Source organism: Dermacentor albipictus, chromosome 9 (genome assembly GCF_038994185.2).
Source record: "Dermacentor albipictus isolate Rhodes 1998 colony chromosome 9, USDA_Dalb.pri_finalv2, whole genome shotgun sequence".
In the NCBI taxonomy this organism is placed as follows: domain Eukaryota; kingdom Metazoa; phylum Arthropoda; class Arachnida; order Ixodida; family Ixodidae; genus Dermacentor; species Dermacentor albipictus.
In genome coordinates this window covers 47,778,619-47,799,349 of record NC_091829.1, presented here as the reverse complement: position 1 = coordinate 47,799,349, position 20,731 = coordinate 47,778,619, and the positions used below count along the sequence as shown (strand labels likewise).

At 47.9% G+C, this 20,731-nt stretch overlaps 1 long non-coding RNA gene across 3 annotated transcripts in view; it reads right to left on the bottom strand.

Annotated features, from left to right (window-relative positions):
- The window catches only part of LOC135916189 (uncharacterized), a 48,310-nt gene that overhangs the window by 11,789 nt on the left and 15,790 nt on the right, over positions 1 to 20,731 (bottom strand). Inside the window, exon 1 of one of the 3 annotated variants that reach the window (XR_010568873.2) lies at positions 11,946 to 12,247. The exons of the other annotated variants lie outside the window; for them this stretch is intronic. This is a non-coding gene — a long non-coding RNA (uncharacterized lncRNA). Of the gene's footprint in view, positions 1 to 11,945; positions 12,248 to 20,731 lie in introns of those variants that run through there. 3 annotated transcript variants of the gene reach the window in all.

The window sequence follows — 20,731 nt, the reverse complement described above, 5'->3', positions numbered from 1 at the left end:
TTGTTTCCTGACCGCCCGACGTCTTTCAAGCCGACCTTTGCGACTTCAGTTCGCGTTTGTGGCGTTACCGACACACTGCCATTCAAATGAGATAAGTATAAAAAAAAAATTCGTCGGTGCGTCTTCAAGGGTCAGTCAAATGATCGATTCACACAAGTCAAGCCCGTAATTAAATAACAAAATTTTCGAATTCATGGGCGGGCACACGCGAGTGAACATAACAATTGTCGACGTCCCACTTCAGGCGTCAACACAGCTATAGATTATATTGCTAAGCGTATTTAATTAAAATTTTGGCTTTAATATCCAGAAGCTGTAAATTGGACTGTGAGGGAAGCTGTAGTTGTTGATTGGATTGGACAAACATTAATAAAGGTCCTGCAGGACGCACGTCAGCGCGCAGTGGATGTCTACGTACTCCAAGCAGGGACCGACAGGGAGTACGGCGTAGTTGGGGACTCCGGATTAACTTGGACCACCTGCGGTTCCTTAACTTATACCGAACTTGCGAAGTCGTGTTCAGCTCGGCAACGTCATAACCAACCAGCGACGTTGGTAGGCGCAAGCGTATTTGAAAGAATTTTCACTGGCGCTACAGTACAGCGTCAGGGAAGGTAAACTTCATAGATGTGGACCAAGTGTGCAGATACTATAAACAAAAGCGTTTGGTTTTTGTATTGCGGGTTTTCAGGAGTTCGGTCGTGTACTCTGCTCTTTTGGGGCACGTTGAAAAATAAAAAAAGCGCAGGTGGTCGAAATTAATTCTAATCAAACCCTTCCGTTCCCTCCCCATGGCGTATATCGCGCAGCCTGCTTGTTGCTCTGGGACGACGTTAAATTGCGTTAAACTACATTAGGTCTTTTAGGGGCGTGCTATCAGCTCACGCCATTCTTGATGTATGTCTGTTAAGAGTTTGCGTATATACCTGCTACTACAACACCCCTCCTGCCATTCTTTCTTTCTTGCTTCTTTGCATATGTGTGTGTGTGCGTGTGTGTGTTTCTTGCTTCCTTGCATATGTGTGTGTGCGTACGTGCGTGTTTGTGTGTGTGTGTGTGCGTGTATGTGCGTGCGCGTGTGTGTGTGTGTGTGTGTGTGTGTGTGTGCGTGCGTGCGTGCGTGCGTGTTTGTGTGTGTGTGTGTGCGTGTATGTGCGTGCGTGCGCGCGCGCGTGTGTGTGTGTGTGTGTGTGTGTGTGTGTGTGTGTGTGTGTGTGTGTGTGCGTGCGTGCGTGTGTGCGTGTGCGCGCGCCCACATCGTTTTTATATGCATATATAAAATGGTTTCGCACTTTCCACTTGAGAAACTCGTACTCTGTTATGTGATGTATCAGTATGTGACGTGAGCCTGACGCCCCTTCCGGTAATTAAATGCGCGGCCTTCTTTTTTCTTTTCTTTCTTTCCCTCGACAGCGCGCCAGGAAGCACGTGCTCCAGCTATGCTAAGACTGGCGCGACCCCGCGCCGCTTGATGGAGTCGGGTCTCGTTGCCTTGTGTTTTGATTGCGACGCCCGTGCCAAGAATTCCCTTCGCCTCCGCGTTCTCTCGAGGAGCGGCAGTGTCGACGGAGTATTTACGCAGCACCGCGCGTTGTTTACGCCAGCTGGAGTTCAACGTCACCGCGGATTCGCATTCAAAGCTTTGCGCGCCGCGCTGGCCGGATATAAACCGCACTGTTTACTCTGGCCCCGCTTCGCGGCTCGTGTCGTGATTCCGTCGGTGGATCGAACTCTTTGGCTTCAAAACGGCTGTAAGCCTGCTCGGGCTCTTATGCGCTGCGCGAGTATTTGTACTGGTTGTCCAGAGCGCATGCGCATATGCGCATACGAGCGTATACGCATATACGGCTTATCATCACGATCTGTTCCCCGCTACGCGTTTGGTTGGGGTTCTCTGTCATTAACGCATATCCACCATTACGAAGGCCTTCTTGAACTAGATTGAAAGGTTTGAAGTCATAACTAACTAACTAACTAACTAACTAACTAACTAACTAACTAACTAACTAACTAACTAACTAACTAACTAACTAACTAACTAACTAACTAACTAAATAACTAAATAAATACCCAGCCTTTTCGTTCATCAGCGATCGGTAAGGCACATTGGGCAAGTTGACGTGTGTCTTGTCTGATTGCGTGATTTCGTTTTCTTGCGCCGATTCTAATATTAATCATTATTCGCTTGAGCCTCGTCTTCAGGTCACGTTACTTGGTGATCGTCGCTCTAATACGGCAATCCGAAAATGCTAGCTTGTTTCGTCCGCGCCGCTTGGTTGCCATCGACCGCAAGATGGCATCAGTGCGGATATTGTACGTCTAATACAAGGTTTTGAACAATTTTGTTTGTTTGTTTGTTTGTTTGTTTGTTTTTGTTTCGGTTCAGGAAAAACGACCTGAGCCAAGCATCTTGGAATGATCGGAATCCACGCAAGGACAACGTGCATTTTTTTTTGTTCCTGTCCTGTTCAGGTTCGACACCGTAGTTCTTGCGCGTTCTAGTATATATGCGCGTCTCAGTTGTGGCTATATAGTGGCTCAGGTTTTGTGCCCGCAGTTACCTCGTATCGGATCTTTGCATGGATGTCAAGCCTGAAAGTATTTGTATTTCAGCCACCATCATGCCGCGTGTGCCCCAGTCGCGTTGCAGATTGTCAAGCGAGGTACAGCGCCGTACGTCTGTCGCAGCTACAGCTACCGACGATGCGAACGCGACGGTGAAGTGGGTGAGAGTCTCGCGATGCAGCTAGGGAGTGATCGTCATTGATTTGCAGAGAAAGCGAGAGAGAATGGTATACGAGGAACAGTGTAAGAACTTTGAAACTTGGTTGAACGGTAATTGCCCGCACAACCTCAGATACAAGCGTCTGCGGCTCATGCGCGTACGCTGGAAAAAAAGAAAGAAAAGCGAGGACGTACGACAAGATCACAGAGTCACATTTGTTGCTTGTTGTCTGCAGCAAAAGCGTGGAAACTGTGTTTTCATCCATCGCGTAAGCTCCATGACTCATGTAATGCCTTTAGCTCGTTATTTAATGAAAGGCGATAGCTCAGAAAATATGCTAGCTTGTTTTGATGAAAGGCCATTGTCTGGAACAAGCTATTTCGGAATGCCAACCTCATAAACCATCGCAGCAGAGAACAGTAAAGGCTCTGCTGGTACTGCTACAGTTTCTTTAAGGACAAAAGACCTGCACAAGCTGCTGTAGCCTGAATTGGTGCTCGCGTTGCTGAGAATACCCATGTGCTGTGGTAGCGCGCTATAATCGGGACAGGTTGTGATCTTGCGACTCTCTCTCTCTCTTATCGTCCTATTTCCCTTTCACCAGTTCCCATTTGTAGGGTACCAAACTATTTTACTTTCTGGTTACCCGTCCTGCCTCTCTCTCTCTTTCTCTCCCTGTGTTTGTGTGTGTGTGTTAATCAGATACCAAGTACGCAATGACTCTGTGACCTTGCCGTCCTCGTTTTCTGCCGTGCTGTGCGCCATCATTTCCAACAGAAGGATTGCAGATATATAATCTTCTAAGAATATCTGCTGCTCCATTCTCCTCCCATTTCTGCACCGCTTGTCCCGCCGAGTGGCTCTTGCATGAAGCCACCATCAAGGCATGCGTACCGGAAGCGCCTCGCTTCATATTTTTAGTGGCCTAGAAACGGGGTGAGAGCCAAAGCCTCGCACGGCAAAGGAGAAAGAGAGAGTTCGCCTGGCGCCAGCCGTATGCCCCTCATTTTTCTGCTCTCCCCAAGTGTCACGAGTCTAAAATGGGAGGACCCGAGGATGGTCCCTTCGTGTTTCCTGCAGGTGGCGTCGCAGATCCGTTTTTATGTTCTCCTCGCACCGTGCAACCTCTGCGCAAAGCCCGAATCGCTGTGCACAGCTTTCGCGCGCAAACTGTGCCTGACAAAGAAGAACTATTCTCTGCAGTGTGCACGAACTCGCTCGCAGCCTCTGGGCTCTGTTTGACTAGTCTGGAGACCGGTAGAGGCGCGCTTGCTACGGAGTGGTCTTGACGGTTCGACCGATGCCTGCTGGTCTCAAACCACTTTCTGGAAAAGTATTAGCGAATCACGCTCATGCTCAGTCGACGACTGTTCAGAGTCACGAACTATCTTTTAATTCGAGCATCCTGCTCCAGAAAATCCAAGGAAACACTCCATAAATGCGTGTAACAGCCTTTTTACTTGCTTTGGCTTTTAGGTTCTCAACTTTTGGTTATTGTTTAGTGGGCCAATTTAGTAATGTAATGTCTGGAACCACACCGGGACCTCACCCGATTCTATGCAGCTCTCTTCGTGTTTTCTTTACCCAGCTTGCGACGTTTTTTTCTTCTTATCTTGTAATGGGCTTCTTCCTCATCGCTTCGCGAAAGAAAGCGGCCGTCAACACAGTAAGGTGACTGAATATATTTTTTTCATTTACTGTAAGTTAGAAGTGTATAAGAAAATTACAACTCGTTACATTATTACGCCAGCAATGGACCCGCATACCATTGTAACTAGCCCAATGTTCAGTCCTTGTGAAAAATCGAACTACCCCGTTGACTCAGTGGCTGTAACGTTCAAGGTCGCGGGTTCGATGCCGACCACGGTGGTCGTGTTCTCACCGAAGCAGCAGAGAAAGGAGCCCGCGTAGTACTCGTGCTTACGTTTAATCCCATGCCCCCCTCCGCTACTTCGTCTCCTTTAGCCAGTGCGTAACATTGACTAATCGGTAACGTGTATAGGCTAGCTGGCCCTTTATAACAGATGCGAAGTTTGCGTTGCGTAGTTCTGACGGGATACTCACGAAGAAAAACACGATTACACACACATACACAAGTTCATTGCGCAGATTAACCACAGTGTTAGTAACCAGTACTTGTTAGTTCGCGCATCACCTTAAGTGTGTGACCGTGCTTCCTTCGTATGTGTCCCTGTCAGAACTATCTAACGCAATATTACCATCCAGGCAACTTTGAATCGTTAAAGGATATTAACAGTAACTGTTCTGGAACGCCGGGTGCCACTCACACGTCTAGACCACCCGTTCCGGAGGACCATGCACCGCGACTTATGTAACTAGTCCACTGCAGCTTCCAGGGAACAGAAGTGGGCCAGCACTGACATTGCAGCACCGCCGTAGAAGACGGCGGGCAGCGAAGCGACGTGCTCGCTGCGCCGTCTTATTTTGCGCCCGCGCGACCTCGGCGTTCCTGTTCGCTCCTAGCCTGTTCACGGCCTGACAGATGGGCTTCGTGAAGTGCAGCGCAGTCTCGGATAGCGGAGGGAAGAGCGAGGAGGATGCGGGGAGGGATTGGTGGGGTGGAAGGGCGTTTATTTTGAGGTGCGGGCCCGGCGTTCTTGGCTCTCGTAACGCGACCAGCCCCGTTTCCCAACCGCTGCTTGTTTGGGTTTGCAAAGGTTCAGCGCGTGTGCGCGGCCAAGTGTTTTGCGCAGACGCACGAGTGCCCGTTCTTGACGTGCTCTGCCAGGCGCTCGACGCGAAAAGATGATTGATGTGTGATCGACGGCGCCTTCGTTAGAAACATGAGCACGGCGACGAGATACTGCCGATGCCGTTAAGCTAGCCTGCAACGGAACGATACGGATCAAGGTGAAGGCCGCGGTAGTCCCCAGCCTCGAGTATCGATACCCCTTTTACAGCGAAAGAATGAGACTCGTAAATCTCAAAACTGTTTTTATTTTCTTTAAGACGAACTGATAACAGAAGGGGGCGAGTGAATGGGCGTAAATGTTGGTGCTTGTAACAGAAAACGCTTTGACCCCTTAACGGTTTGTGTCGAGCTCGCCTCGACATCAGTTATGGTTCTGTTACGGGTTAGCGAAGAGTCCAGTTCGTCATGCGCGGCTTGGTGTCATTTTCTGCTGCTTATGACTGATGACACATCGTTGCTCGATTGCATTCCTTTGGACGGCGCATGAAGCAATTTGAGCGAACAAACGTACTGATTATATTGGTGCTCTCTTGCCTAATGACATCGACACGTTAAGCGGTCACTGTAATAGATATATTGTATTTGTTTGAATTTTTGTGTCGCAGAGCTAGCAAATGAGGATGGAGGGGTAGTGACAAGGGCTTTCATAGACCCAAGCTACGTGATCTCTTTATCCGGTTCTCCTTGTAATTTTTACTAAATACAGCAATATTATAATTAATAATAATATTTGTGTGCTTTACTTGGAGCACTTTTTAAAGCCTACAAGAAGAATTATCTGCCCGGACGGGCATCATTTGCAATAAAAGCCAGTGCAATCCGTTCACTAATTCTCCAATAATCGTTTTTTTTTTTGACAAGTTGGCTTTGCCTGCATGCTGCTCTGTCTAACAGGCAAAGCACGCTTTACAGGCCTATGTAGCGGGAGTGGAGGGTGTTAGGGCAATGTGGGTGCTGTTTTGAAATTTGCGAACGCGGCTTGCACAAGAAGAGCAGAGGTTCGCAGGCTGTAAAATTTATCTGCGTTTCACGCGAATGTCACTTTACTGGAGACCATTGTTCGCAGTTCCTATTAGTATTGGCGACTTCGCGTCACGCAACTAAGAACTGGGCTAAAATGATTTGGCACGAAAATGAGGCGTTCTCCTCAAATATTTTCCGCTCACCAATGTACTCTAACTAGTTGAATAGTTCCTTCCTCACCTGAATAGTTCCAGGTTCGTAAAAAAATTCCGTTTGTGATCAGTGAAAGCAAATGAAAGAGCTACGCGACATCAGGCCGACAAAACTTTGGTGCACGGAGGCACACATTTCTGACATCGACCTGCTTTCAGAGGGAAAAAAAGAAAAGAACTGCTAGCTGTTGCCAACAGCCTATTTCTGGCCTCGCTCACTGCCAAGACCGCTGTCAGTGTTGTAACAAGTTTCTATTTCGTGCACATTGAAGACGGGTGTGAGATTTCATTTGCTACTAGAGCTTAGATAGATTGCAGAAGCCATATAAGGACATGTCAGTGGGATGCATATAACATGCGCTTGGCCGGCGACAGACATTAGAGCTGAAAATGATTATATATATATATATATATATATATATATATATATATATATATATATATATGTGTGTGTGTGTGTGTGTGTGTGTGTGAGTGTGCGTGTGTGTGCGTGCGTGTGTGTGTGTGCGTGCGTTCGTGTGTGTGCGTGCGTTCGTGTGTGTGTGTGTGTGTATGTGTGTGTGTGTGTGTGTGTGTGTGTGTGTGTGTGTGTGTGTGTGTGTGTGTGTGTGTGTTGTGGGAATACTATAACTATGACAGTACGAAAAGTAAGGACATGCAAACTTGAAAAAAATTTGTGCAGTAAAAATGTCTTATGAAGCTAGTTATGAAATGATCGAAGCGACTTGCGTAAGTGCGTTGTAAGAATTTAAGTCATGACGACGTTGTAAGTCTCGCTGCTTGCGTCTGTGCTCATATGTGAGCGTGTGAGGAAGTGCGAGTCGGTTAAACGGCCTTAGCAAGCGTGTCTGGTTGCTCGTCGCAAGAACTTGGACAAGAATTTCTCGCTTTTGTACTTTGACAAAGTACGCACAATTTCTGTCCTTCATTTTAAAGAACACGTAAGGTTACTTTTCTTTTTCTAAACGATGCATCAAGATCACAGCAAAGAAAACGCTTTCCAGAAGTTTTCTCTTCAATTAATCTGAAAAAAAAAAAACTCGTACGCGTGGTACGTTGTCCTCAACCAACGAGTAATTCTTGCTTGCAGGGCTAGAAGCTTTTGAAATAGATATATCTGAACTTTTTTTCCAGCCCTTGCCTTTCTCAGTTTCTGTAGACAGAATAAAGTTGATTTAATTTTTATTTTGTTTTATGTTTAGCTGCCTGATTAAAAACTAGACAAAAAAGAAAACACTAGCTGCGTCAGTGAGGCAAGGAGCGAAAAGTGCGTACTTCACCAAGACAAATTGTGCATGCATAGTGCATTGAAAACCTTTACATTGCCCATTGCTTGAACCGTTGGCTCTTCTTTAACTTGATTGCTTTTTGTGTGTATGCTACTTTACATTCAACTTGTTGCGTAGTTAGGCTAGCCAAATAACTAATGTTAGCGCGTTATGGCATTAAAAAAAAATAAAGAAAGAAGCCGCGTTTCGTTCCGATTTTGTGTACCAGAAGAGGAAGAAAAACGCGAACGATTTACGCAGATGCTGTTTCTTCGGTGGTAAGAGCAACCAGACCTGTGTCGCGCTTTACGGTGCAGGCGAAGCCGGACAGTCGTAGAAGAAAGAGGGCTAACTTACGCTTGGTCGGAGCACGTTTTGCTCCGTGCTACGAGACAGCCGGGCTACCCGTGAAAAACTGTCTTGTCGTGATTACCGCTACGCGGTTCCACATACCCGAAAGGAGGACAGTGGGTACGGGGGTGCCTATAGGACGGGAGTGGGACGGGTCCAGGGTCGGCTGTGACTGCGGGCGTCTCCCTGGGGACAAAGGTGGTGCGGTTAGCACGGGTGTCGTAGGTTACGAAAGAGGTCGAAGCGTGGGCTTCGCGGAAATTGTGGGAGCTCTGCGGGGACTCCGTCGTTCTACAGAAACCGACCACATCACGATTAATGCCAAAGTTCGGGCACTGCGTTTGAGCGTTTTAGCCCCGTCGGTATACGAATTACCGTTTGCACTGGACTGGAGCACCGGTAACGTAGACGACAGCGAGAGCACTTATAGCGCCACCTTGCGACCATTTGTTCAGTCACAATACGCTAGAAACTTCATTGTGTCGTGCGAGTTTCCTTGTCATAGGAAAAGGGAAGCGACGGCGCTCGTTTATGCCAGCAGCTAGGTAAAGCATACTACGTCGCTGTAACAATAGTTGCGTGTGCTCTGGTTAAACTACGTATCACAAGATGGTTCCACCGCTGCTCAAATCCTGCATCTTATAGGTATTCCGCAAATACTACGCGTTTACGACGTATATGGACGGTTTAAACTCCCCAATGACACAAATATCATGCCAGCATTTCGCAGAACGTGGTTTTCATGTTACGACTAAGTTAGCTCCACGTCGGTACAGAGATTTACCTTGACGTATGTGCGTTAGCACTTTAATTCTAAAACGTGATACCAAATTCGCCTACGATACTGCGTTCAACAGTGTCGTCAAGGTGGCTGAAGGGGAAAGTAAAAAGAAAAAAAAAAGGTAGAACCGTGAAGGAATTAGCCTCGGATAACGAAGGCTTATGCATTTTAGTATCTCTTTTACAGACACCTTTACGCTGAACACACAAATCCACTCTATGGAACGGAGGTACTCCGCGCTCCGGTGGAGCGCAACGTCACAAGATGTGGCCACAAGACAAGTTTTCGTCCAAGTCAGCGCTATCACGGTGTTATGGCAACGCATGTATACGTATACGTCAGAGAACATTCTGTAGTAACCAATAGGACGGGCGACATAAGATTGTATGTTGGCCAATAGGAGTTCTTCAACTGGTGTTCGTCGCAATAGTAGTGTTTAAATAAGGCTGTCATCGGAGCGCGATCTTAGTGCTTAATCTGGACTCTCGCTGTGGACACTAAAAAAAGGGCAGACAATGTTTTTATGCGAAGCATATTACGAGGGCTCAACCCAGCTCCTCAGGCGCGGCGGTGACCATGAAATCACGTGACACCGTGACGTCACGACAGAGGAGAAGTAGCTTTGGCTCAACTCTTGCAAGACGGGCTGGGTGGGAATCGAACCAGGGTCTCCGGAGTGTGGGACGGAGACGCTACCACTGAGCCACGAGTACAACGCTTCAAAGCGGTACAAAAGCGCCTCTAGTGAATGCGGTGTTGCCTTAGAAACGCGCTGTTTCTAAGGCGTGCGTCTCTTGCTCAGGCGCACATTTCGTTGCCGCGCCGAACGCTGCTTTGCTCGACGCTCACCGCGTCCAATGCGGGGCGCGTAGTCGCTGCCCTGTAGCCCATTGTCTTACACCCCTTGGCGGGTCGACGGGAACGCTGTCGCGTTCCACTCTTGAAGGCGAAGAAGTAATGCATGAGTTGTTTCTTCGTCTAGCCGAACCAAATATAGCCGAGCAACAGCAGTTCACCAGGCTAAACAGTGGTTCAACGACTAAAATAAAGGCTAGTATGCTTCGCATCCTGGGCTTAACCTTACCTAAGCCACAGCCATTTTTTTAATTTTTTTTTAACTGCGCTTATTGGTTGACGTCGTCCACTAAATATAACCAAGCGAAGTTCTTAAGGTAGCCACAAATTGTTTGGCGCTCCTGAGCAAAAAAGGAACGGGCGATTTCCGAACATTGGGGAGACACCCGTGGACAAACAGGTAACTCAGGTTTGCCGACAGCGGCCAAAGTTCTGCAGCAAGTCGCAGATACTGTTTCGCCGTTTTCTCGTGTTCATGCAATGTCCGGTTACCGCCGCAACCAAGACTGTCCCAAAGCGGAGTTCACTTGCATAAATGCGTTAGGCCATTTAGAGCAAATTTCTCGTGAAAAATATTGATTACTTTTCACATTCTTTTGTTATGCTACTGCTGTTCTACATCTTCACACCCAGTTTCCTGCCTGGAACGCTGAAGCCAATCGTTCTTGCAATTTGAGTGCAAAGGAAACGTAACTCTCGACGAAGGTAGCAGCTGTACTGAACTGCATGAAGGCGACAACGCGTTGCCCCCCCCCCCCCCCCGCGTTCTGGCCCTCAGATTTGTAGATACATCGCGTAAATAGTCTAACGCCTAATTTAATTCTGCGTAACAATGTCATCATCTATACTTTGATAAGACATGAGGTCTCTGCGTACTGGCGCTCCATGAAGATATGTGTCCAAAAAGAATCGATCAGATCTATTGATATGAAAACTGATTGGTGTCCGCTACTTTTTTTGTTACTATGGCAGAAAAAAACGTCTTCTTGCATAATATGCTCTACGAATTGCGAACCTCATGTTCTAGCCGGTCTTGTTTATGTATAGGGTGTCCCAGCTAACGTTAGTCAAGCTGTTCATAGAAAAAAAATATAGTACTAATAAACTTTATTTAAAGCGTTTGAAGTGAATCTTGTCCCTATCGTATCTTACACCGTGATTTCTTAATCTTTCTTTCTTTTTCTTCTCTTTTAAACAGCTCGGCGTTATGTTAGCTGGGACACACGGTAGCGTGACGAGGGCAGAAACATTTATGTTAAAGACGGACGTACCTGCAGTTCTACAATTTTTGCGTTATTAATGCGAACGCTTTCCTTACTTAGTGCACCGCAACTCAACGTTGTCTCACGTGGCCTAAATAACCGCATGAACCCATGTGAACAAGAGCGTAGGTTGCACCGAGGCTTACCAATATTCACGGCACTCTTGGTTGCAGACGTCAAGCAATGCACAAATGAGTCACTTTCGCGGGCTAACTGCCGCGGCAACATTAAATCGCGAATTCGGTTAAAGCGGCGCTTGAGACAGGAAGGAATAAGACAATCCGCACCAAGAAAAACTTTTTTTTTATCTCTGGTACTCTTGCACAATCTGTAGGGCACACGAAACTCACTAGCCCCAGACCTTCTCGTATTTTGATTATACACATACTTTAGAGCACTTGTGCACTGCGTTTAACGCCTAAGGGTTTCTCTAGCCTGTTTGGTAATCCAATGTGCGAATGCAAATACAAAATTAAGCTTCCATACAGTGGCATCGAGTGAGATCACACCTGACGATTACTTATATTACTCGCGAAGGAACCATCGAAAAGCTTCATAATATACCCGGGCTCTGTCACGATTGTAAAGGTGCGAACAAAGATGCTCGCGCATCAAGGGCTTAATATGTGAGGATAAATCTGTGCCATGTTTGTGCCGGCAAACAAGGCGTGTGTCGTGCACCTGCGGCACAATTCGCGAGAACAGCTCGGCTGCCAGAAGAAATCGTCTTTAGGCGAGCTCATCGGTGACGAAGCCAATACAAAGAAATGAGACACGCATCTCGAACGTTGAATTTCGAGCGGTTGTGTACTCACTCCGACGTAGAGGACCCATAAGATAAGCAGGAGCACGATCAGGATGAGGTAGTTGATTAATAAGCTTTGCCCCTCGCGGGAGTCTATTCCTGCCATCGCTGCGAGTACAGAAGTTGGAGGGCCCCTGCACTACGCGCTGGAGTCAATCCGTTGCGGCGGATGCGGCAGCGTCGAAAGTGCCCGACTTAAGGCAAGCCCCCGAAACGTGGAGGGGGACGCTCCCTTTCCCCCCTTCTCGCCTCGCCGCGTCGCTCGTTCCCGCGGAGGTCCGACGAGGCCTGCGTTTTGAGGGGGTTTCGTTGGCGATCTGGGAATACGATTGGCCCATCGCCCGCAGTCAGACAAGCGTTCCCGCTCGCACCGCCGCCTCCCCTCTCGAGAGCGCGCTCATCTCTCTCGTATGATTGGTCTGTGACGGAGAAGAGGGCCTCACCCTCGCCACTTGTAAGTTGAAAGTCTTTTTTCGTGCTTCTTCGGTTGACGTTTCTGTTGTGACGCCTCGCATCGCAACGTCTCGCCCCTGTCTTCAATTTTTCAGTCTCCTCGTTTGTTTCTTTCTTTTCTTTTCTCTCTCTCTCTCGCTCTCTCTCTCTCTTCTCTCCTTATCGTTATTATTATTATTATTTTTTTCAACTCCGTGCCTCACGATGCGAGCGGGCTCTTCTTGAGGAAAAGAGTGGGGGTGCGCGCTATTTGCATATTTGCGATTCTTGACGCCTGTTACTTTTTTTTTTCACTGTAGAACGTTGCTACACATGTTGCTCCAGTTTTTGAAACAGTATGGGCACCAACCCGTCTAACTTTAATTTCTATTCCGGATAGTGGCTACCGGAATTTATCACCGCAGGGGTTCGTTTTCCTTTTTCTTTTCTTATTTTTGCTAGCAACCTGTGAACAAAATATTATTCACAGTGCCGCAGGCGGTTGGAGTGCAAATTTTCCAAGGTAAATATGTCAGCTTCTGTTTCACTTGTATAAATTCTATATATGTGCGTTATGCTTGTCACTCATCTTACTGAGACTGCGATGACTAGGCTGAACACGTAACGCCTCACCTTATGCTTCACCACTGCATGTTAAAAAAGGGCCGCGGTCCACGTCGAGCAATAAAAAGGCTTTTTTGTTAGCGGTTCTCGCCATTCCTGCGTTGAAAAACAACGTGAATTGAATGGAATTGAATTGAAATTTTCAAGCTGGTTGCGGCCGCATTCCGATGGGACGGAATGCCATAATGAGCTTGGGTTCCAAGCATTAGGTGCACACAATGGACCCCAGGCGGTCAAAATTAATTCGGAGTTCCTGTGTGCCTTTGGAGCGCTAAGCCCAATAGTCAAACTGTGTGCGGTCATCATTCATCTTCAGTTATCTCCTGTACTTCGTCATTCGACACACTCCAGTTATTGCGCATTTCCCCCCCTTTTTAGTAAAGAAAAACTCTCATGTCTCCTCTCACCACCGCCATTACGATGTCATGGGGGTGATAACACTGGGCGACTCATGTACAGCAACAGCGACTACTGGAAGGAAGGCTGGTGATGTATAACTGGAAGGTCCCTGTGACAAGTAGTTGCTGCAAAATGAATACGAAGACGTGCTCATCATTCGTACAACCAGGGACCGACGTCCGGGAACGTGTCCTTTTTTACCGTTTCGACAATAACATCATTGTGAAAATGTTCAAAAAAAAAACCTGCTTATAGTGACTTTTGTATCGTAGTGTTGTTTATAACTTGATCGCCGCTACGTGTGTTTAGGATAGCGTTGTTTGTTTTTTCTTGCTTGAGAACGTCTTTGTCCTGCTTTTAAACGTCTACTTTCAACAATCTGATCGGGAAAGAAATCGATGGCCTGAATAAAAAAAATATATATATGCTCTCCGTCGTCAATATATTTTAACGTCAATATATTAAATGCAACGAACTTCATCTAGTTCTGTGCAGTGGGTTTCGATGAGCATGATTTCTCCTTTCCCATGTATTTAGCCTAGAAGCTACCGAGCTCAAGCTTCCTCTTAAAACCAGCGCACAGACCCGCCGCGGTTGCTCAGTGGCTATGGTGTTAGGCTGCTGAGCACGAGGTCGCGGGATCGAACCCCGGCCACGGCGGCCGCATTTCGATGGGGGCGAAATGCGAAAGCACCCGTGTAGTTAGATTTAGGTGCACGTTAAAGAACCCCACGTGGTCGAAATTTCCGGAGTCCTCCACTACGGCGTGCCTCATAATCACAAAGTGGTTTTGGCACGTAAAACCCCATAATCTATCTAAACCAGCGCACGTTCGGGCCAAGTGTTTTAAAAGGCAACTCCTTGAGCACTAGCCGAGAATTCTTTCTTTTTCTTTTGTGTGTGTGGGTGTGTGTGTGTGCGGGTGTGTGTGTGTGTGTGTGTGTGTGTGTGTGTGTGTGTGTGTGTGTGCGTGTGTGTGCGTGCGTGCGTGTATGTGTGTGTGTGCGTGTATGTGTGTGTGTGCGTGCTCACTGCACTTTCACAGTCGCGAGTTTTATTACTTCTGCTTTTCCCCCTCATATCTGAACGTCTTGCCTCGCGGTGCGACGCGTCTCTCAAGAACCCCGCGTCTCGCCCACAACCGCGACTGGCCTGTTCTCGTCGAGGTCGTCCGAGCAATATTTAGAAAGCCAGACGCTGTTTGAGGGGCAGGGCGCAGCAAGTGCTTACATTCCTTACACTTTTAGCTGCGCGTTTTTTTCGTTTCTTTTACAGCGTCGACGTTAGTGTGCTTCTTCCTCTTTATTTTTGTTGTTGTTTTGTTTCTGTTTTCCCTTCTTCATTCTTTTCAAATGCCTTTTGACTATGCATTCACGTACGGCGCCTGGATAGCGTCGCTCTGTGCGCCACGACTTTATTACGGCACTTAAAAGCGCTAATGCGCAGGATGTTATTACGTCGCTTGAAGACAAACAACTCCGAAAGCAACGTAAACGATTTAAACTCCGATCTGTGCATACCAGCAAGGACCTCAAAATAGTTTAAAGCATAACTGTATAAGTCACGTCCTTTATATACAGAATGAATGAAAAAAGAGAAAGAGACGAATCCGTTTAATAATTATGCGCAAGGCGATAGATTACGCGCCAACATCGCCAGTGACCAATGCTGATACCGTATATTCTGGAATTCACCTGTCGTTTTATGCGCACTCTCAGTACATAACGTTTTACGTTATTTACAGTTATTTATCACGTGCGGAGACATGAGAAGTAGAGCCAACAAGATTAGCAACCAACAAAACGCGTCCTCACACAACGCTTCCGCGTGTTCAAGAAATCGGTTGCCAGTTTTCCATACCTACTGTGCCCACATATGGCGAGCAATGGCTAGCCACCGTATGTAATGACTATAGAAAACAGCGTCTTGAACCAGATGTCCTCAATAGAGTTAACACCTAAGTTAACGCATAGAAATGCGCGTATGTTCGGAGATATAACAAAAAAAGTGACAGATCGAAGAACTTTCTTTCGAATAAATGCAATTTCCACGTATGCGTATCCTACGGGGGAATCGGTAATAAACGAAGCTTTCTTTGGTGTTTGCGGAAATATTAAAGCAATTATTACGCAAACGTTAGCGCCGATGGCGCAAATAATTGTGGGAACTGGTGCAAATCCAATACAATGTTAAGCAAGCGTAGGGCTGGTGCTCCCAAAAGAAGCGCAGTGCTTATGCGAATTCAACGCCACCACGCAAATGTAAACTGATCGACCCAAACGTCTCGACGCAGGGGCGGCATCCATATCAACGCGACACGAATTCACATTAACTTTATTAAATGCCGCGCACGTACTCAGTTGTTCTCTCGCACTGCGTATCACTTCCAAGGCTCGTAAGACATAACGGTCACGCAGATCCTCGTCTTCCTTTCTTCCCTTTCCTTTCCTTTCCTTTCCTTTCCTTTCCTTTTCTTTTCTTTAAGTTTTTTAAATATACGACCGTGTCTCGCATACTTTTCATGATCCGTTGCTGTGTAGATTTACGATCCGCCTTACCGTATAGCTGCCGAGTGCGCTTTACGATTTTTTTTTTTGTGAGCCAGGAATTTGTTCTTATAGACATGTAGCAGTACCATTTAAAGTGGTCGCAATATAGCGCTTGTTTACACGCTGTGCGCTGAGCTTCGAACCAAGTTTGAAAGATTTGAAACGTGACCTGATGAAGGGCTTACGACGGTGCAATGTGATCAGAGTGACGATTTCACCTGCTTGCATGGTTTTCAAACAGAAGATTATGATGCCAAACCATGGCGCATACAAATTAGCGGGGATATCGGCCAAGAATCGAGTGGCAAAGGCAAAATGTATTAACTGAGCGCGCTTTTGAAGCTTCGTAAGTGAAACGAAAAAAGGAAACTAGGCAATGTGATTGAATAGTCAGACGCTGTTTGTATAAGTTCTGCGTTTACTTAAAGGCAGCAAAAAAAAAAAAGAAAGAAAGAAATCTGTTGAAATCTGACATTGAACAAAACTATTTCGTTCGTTTCACTTCCTCGCCATCCGACTGCTTCTATTGCCAGCTTCAACTACACATTTACGTAGCCGACTTCCTCAATCTTTTGTTGCCAGGGGCCAACAGTCTGTGCGTGCAACAGTGGCAAAGATAGATAGAGGATAGATAGAGCCTTGTCAATCTTGTGCATATAATTCATAAGGCGATCTTCCTGTATGTGCTCTAAAATTTTATACCTCTTGAGAAAGTCAAGCAATTTCAATATTTCAAAGGAGTAAGTTCCAAGTTCATTTTTATTTCATAATATCCCTAAAGGCCCCCGAAGGGGTATTACATAGGGGGTACCGATACATGAAAAAATGTGAGCTTTGCGCGTTACGCAAAAAACAACTGAAGTACACAAAAGTTATACAAAATTTTTACAAAAGAAAACACAGAAGTTATACAAAAGTACGATATCTAGCAAAATACACAAGTAAAACAATATACGAAATATTGTCACGTGGTCGTGACGTTGAATAACACAGTAGCAGTACTGTGAACGACAAAACTAACTTTTATTGGGCGAACCTGTGCCCACAAAACAGGCTACACTTATAGCGCAACGATAGCGGCGAACACGCTCGGCGATCGCCGAAAATCTGATCAGCGGGTCAAGCGCGTCGGCTTTTATACAGGAATCATCGAATGTTCCAGATTAAACGTTGGGACCCGCATGCCTTCTAAAATGTTCTACACCATTCGTGTCAAGCGATGAAATCAGATAACACAACGTTCGGCGACAACAGACAGCGGATAGAAGCATCGATAACTTTCCAGAAACTTCGGACACATGCAGGCGCGTCCCGCGCTGTGCGATAACATTTGTTAGGCGACAATACTTGTCGCCCGATAAAGACAAGTACACGTGTCAATACCCCCCTCTTAAAAAGCATCCACCCGATGCTACATACAAGCGAAATAAAAACGCCCGTAGCAAAGAAAACAACAACAAAAATAAAGAATTTCGTCAGCGTCCGTAAAAGGGTTTAAGGCGCACCACGTGGACCACTTCAGATCGTGCGCGGCGCCGCTGTGAATGCGAAATGCCGTCTGGCACGACCTCATAGTCCAGAGCGCCAATACGTCGGATGACCTTGTAGGGTCCGAAATAGCGTCGGAGTAGTTTCTCACTGAGTCCTCGTCGGCGTATCGGTGTCCAAACCCAAACACGGTCGCCGGGCTGGTACTCAACAAAGCGTCGTCGGAGGTTGTAGTGTCGGCTGTCGGTCCTCTGTTGGTTCTTGATCCGTAGGCGGGCGAGCTGTCGGGCTTCTTCGGCGCGCTGGAGATAGCTAGCGACGTCAACATTCTCTTCGTCAGTGACGTGGGGCAGCATGGCGTCGAGCGTCGTCGTCGGGTTCCTGCCGTAAACCAGCTTAAACGGCGTGATCTGTGTTGTTTCTTGCACCGCCGTGTTGTAAGCGAATGTTACGTACGGCAGGACGGCATCCCAGGTCTTGTGTTCGACGTCGACGTACATCGCTAGCATGTCGGCGAGGGTCTTATTCAGCCGCTCCGTAAGACCATTCGTCTGCGGGTGGTAGGCCGTGGTCCTCCTGTGCCTTGTCTGACTGTATTTCAGAATGGCTTGGGTGAGCTCTGCTGTAAAGGCCGTTCCTCTGTCGGTGATGAGGACTTCCGGGGCGCCGTGTCGAAGCAGGATGTTTTCGACAAAGAATTTTGCCACTTCGGCTGCGCTACCTTTCGGCAGTGCTTTAGTTTCAGCGAAGCGGGTAAGGTAGTCTGTCGCCACGACGATCCACTTATTTCCGGTTGTTGACGTCGGAAAGGGTCCCAGCAAGTCCATCCCGATTTGCTGGAATGGTCGGCAAGGAGGCTCGATTGGCTGTAGTAATCCGGCTGGCCTTGTTGGCGGTGTCTTGCGTCGCTGACAGTCTCGGCATGTTCTGACATAACGGGCGACGTCGGCGGTCAGGCGCGGCCAATAATACTTTTCTTGTATCCTCGATAGTGTCCGGGAAAAACCGAGGTGTCCAGCGGTCGGATCGTCATGTAGGGCGTGCAATACTTCTGGACGGAGTCCTGACGGGACAACAAGAAGGTAGTTGGCGCGGACTGGTGAAAACTTCTTCTTCACGAGGAGATTGTTTTGAAGCGTGAAGGAAGATAATCCGCGCTTAAATGCCCTGGGGACAACGTCGGTGTGCCCTTCCAAATATTCCACCAGGCCTTTTAGCTCCGGGTCTGCCCGTTGCTGTTCAGCGAAGTCTTCCGCGCTTATCATGCCAAGGAAGGCGTCGTCATCTTCGTCATCTTGCGGCGGCGGGTCAATGGGGGCGCGTGATAGGCAATCGGCATCGGAGTGTTTTCGTCCGGACTTGTAGGTTACAGTGATGTCGTATTCTTGTAGTCTGAGGCTCCACCGCGCCAGTCGTCTTGAAGGATCCTTTATACTCGCTAGCCAACACAACGCGTGATGGTCACTGACGACTTTGAATGGCCTGCCATAAAGATAAGGGCGAAATTTAGCTGTAGCCCAAACGATGGCGAGGCATTCCTTTTCGGTCGTAGAATAGTTGCCTTCCGCTTTTGACAGCGACCGGCTAGCGTAAGCTATCACCTGTTCGACTCCGTTTCTCCTCTGGACTAGAACGGCACCGAGGCCTAGGCTACTGGCGTCAGTATGGATTTCTGTATCGGCGTACTCGTCGAAGTGCGCAAGTACAGGCGGCGACTGCATGTGTCGTTTGAGTTCTTCAAATGCGTCGGCCTGCGGCGTTTCCCACTTGAACTCAACATCACATTTAGTTAGACGTGTCAACGGCTCGGCGATGCGTGAAAAGTCCTTGACAAAGCGCCTGTAGTAGGCACACATGCCAAGGAATCTACGCACTGCCTTCTTGTCGGTGGGCTGCGGGAACTTTGCGATGGCAGCTGTTTTCTGGGAGTCGGGGCGTACTCCGGATTTACTGATGACGTGGCCTAGGAACAGAAGCTCGTCGTAAGCGAAGCGGCATTTTTCTGGCTTCAGAGTGAGCCCTGATGACTTGATGGCCTCTAGTACTGTCGTAAGCCGCCTAAGGTGATCGTCGAAATTTTCGGCGAAGACGACGACGTCATCCAAGTAAACAAGGCAGGTCTGCCACTTCAATCCTGCTAACACCGTGTCCATGACGCGCTGGAAAGTTGCAGGTGCCGAGCAGAGTCCGAATGGCATGACCTTGAACTCGTAGAGGCCGTCTGGCGTGATGAAGGCGGTCTTTTCGCGATCTCTCTCGTCGACTTCTATTTGCCAGTAGCCAGACTTGACATCCATCGACGAGAAGTACTTAGCGTTGCAGAGCCGATCCAATGCGTCGTCTATCCGTGGAAGGGGGTATACGTCCTTCTTCGTGATCTTGTTCAGACGACGATAATCGACGCAGAAACGTAGGGTTCCGTCCTTTTTCTTCACCAGGACAACAGGGGATGCCCACGGGCTTTTCGACGGCTGGATGATGTCGTCGCGCAGCATTTCGTCGACTTGTTCTCTTATAGCTTCGCGTTCTCGCAGCGAAACTCGGTAAGGGCTTTGGCGGAGTGGTCGAGCGTACTCCTCGGTGATTATGCGATGCTTGGCGACTGGTGTTTGTCGAATCCTCGATGTCGTCGAAAAGCAGCCTTTGTATCGTCGGAGCAGACTTCTGAGCTGCTGTTGCTTAATCACTGGGAGACTTGGATTAATGTCGTAGTCTGGTTCGGGAACCATGGTCGTCGGGGTAGATGCGGCGGAATCCGAGAGGACAAACGCATTACCGGTTTCCACAATTTCCTCGATGTACGCGATCGTCGTGCCCTTGTTGATGTGCTTGAACTCCTGGCTGAAGTTTGTCAGCAACACTTCAGTTTTCCCTCCAAGCAGTCGAGCGATCCCTCTTGCGACGCAAATTTCACGGTCTAGCAGGAGACGTTGGTCGCCTTCGATGACACCTTCTACGTCAGCGGGTACTTCGGTGCCGACCGAAATAACAATGCTGGAGTGGGGCGGGATGCTCACTTGGTCTTCGAGCACACTCAAGGCGTGGTGACTACGAGGGCTCTCCGGCGGTATCGCTTTATCTTCCGACAGCGTTATTGACTTCGACTTCAGGTCGATGACTGCGCCGTGTTGGTTCAGGAAGTCCATACCGAGAATGACGTCTCGTGAACACTGTTGGAGGATAACGAAGGTGGCAGGGTAAGTCCGGTCATGAACGGTAATTCTTGCCGTGCATACTCCAGACGGCGTGATGAGGTGTCCTCCAGCGGTTCGAATTTGAGGGCCTTCCCACGTAGTCTTAACTT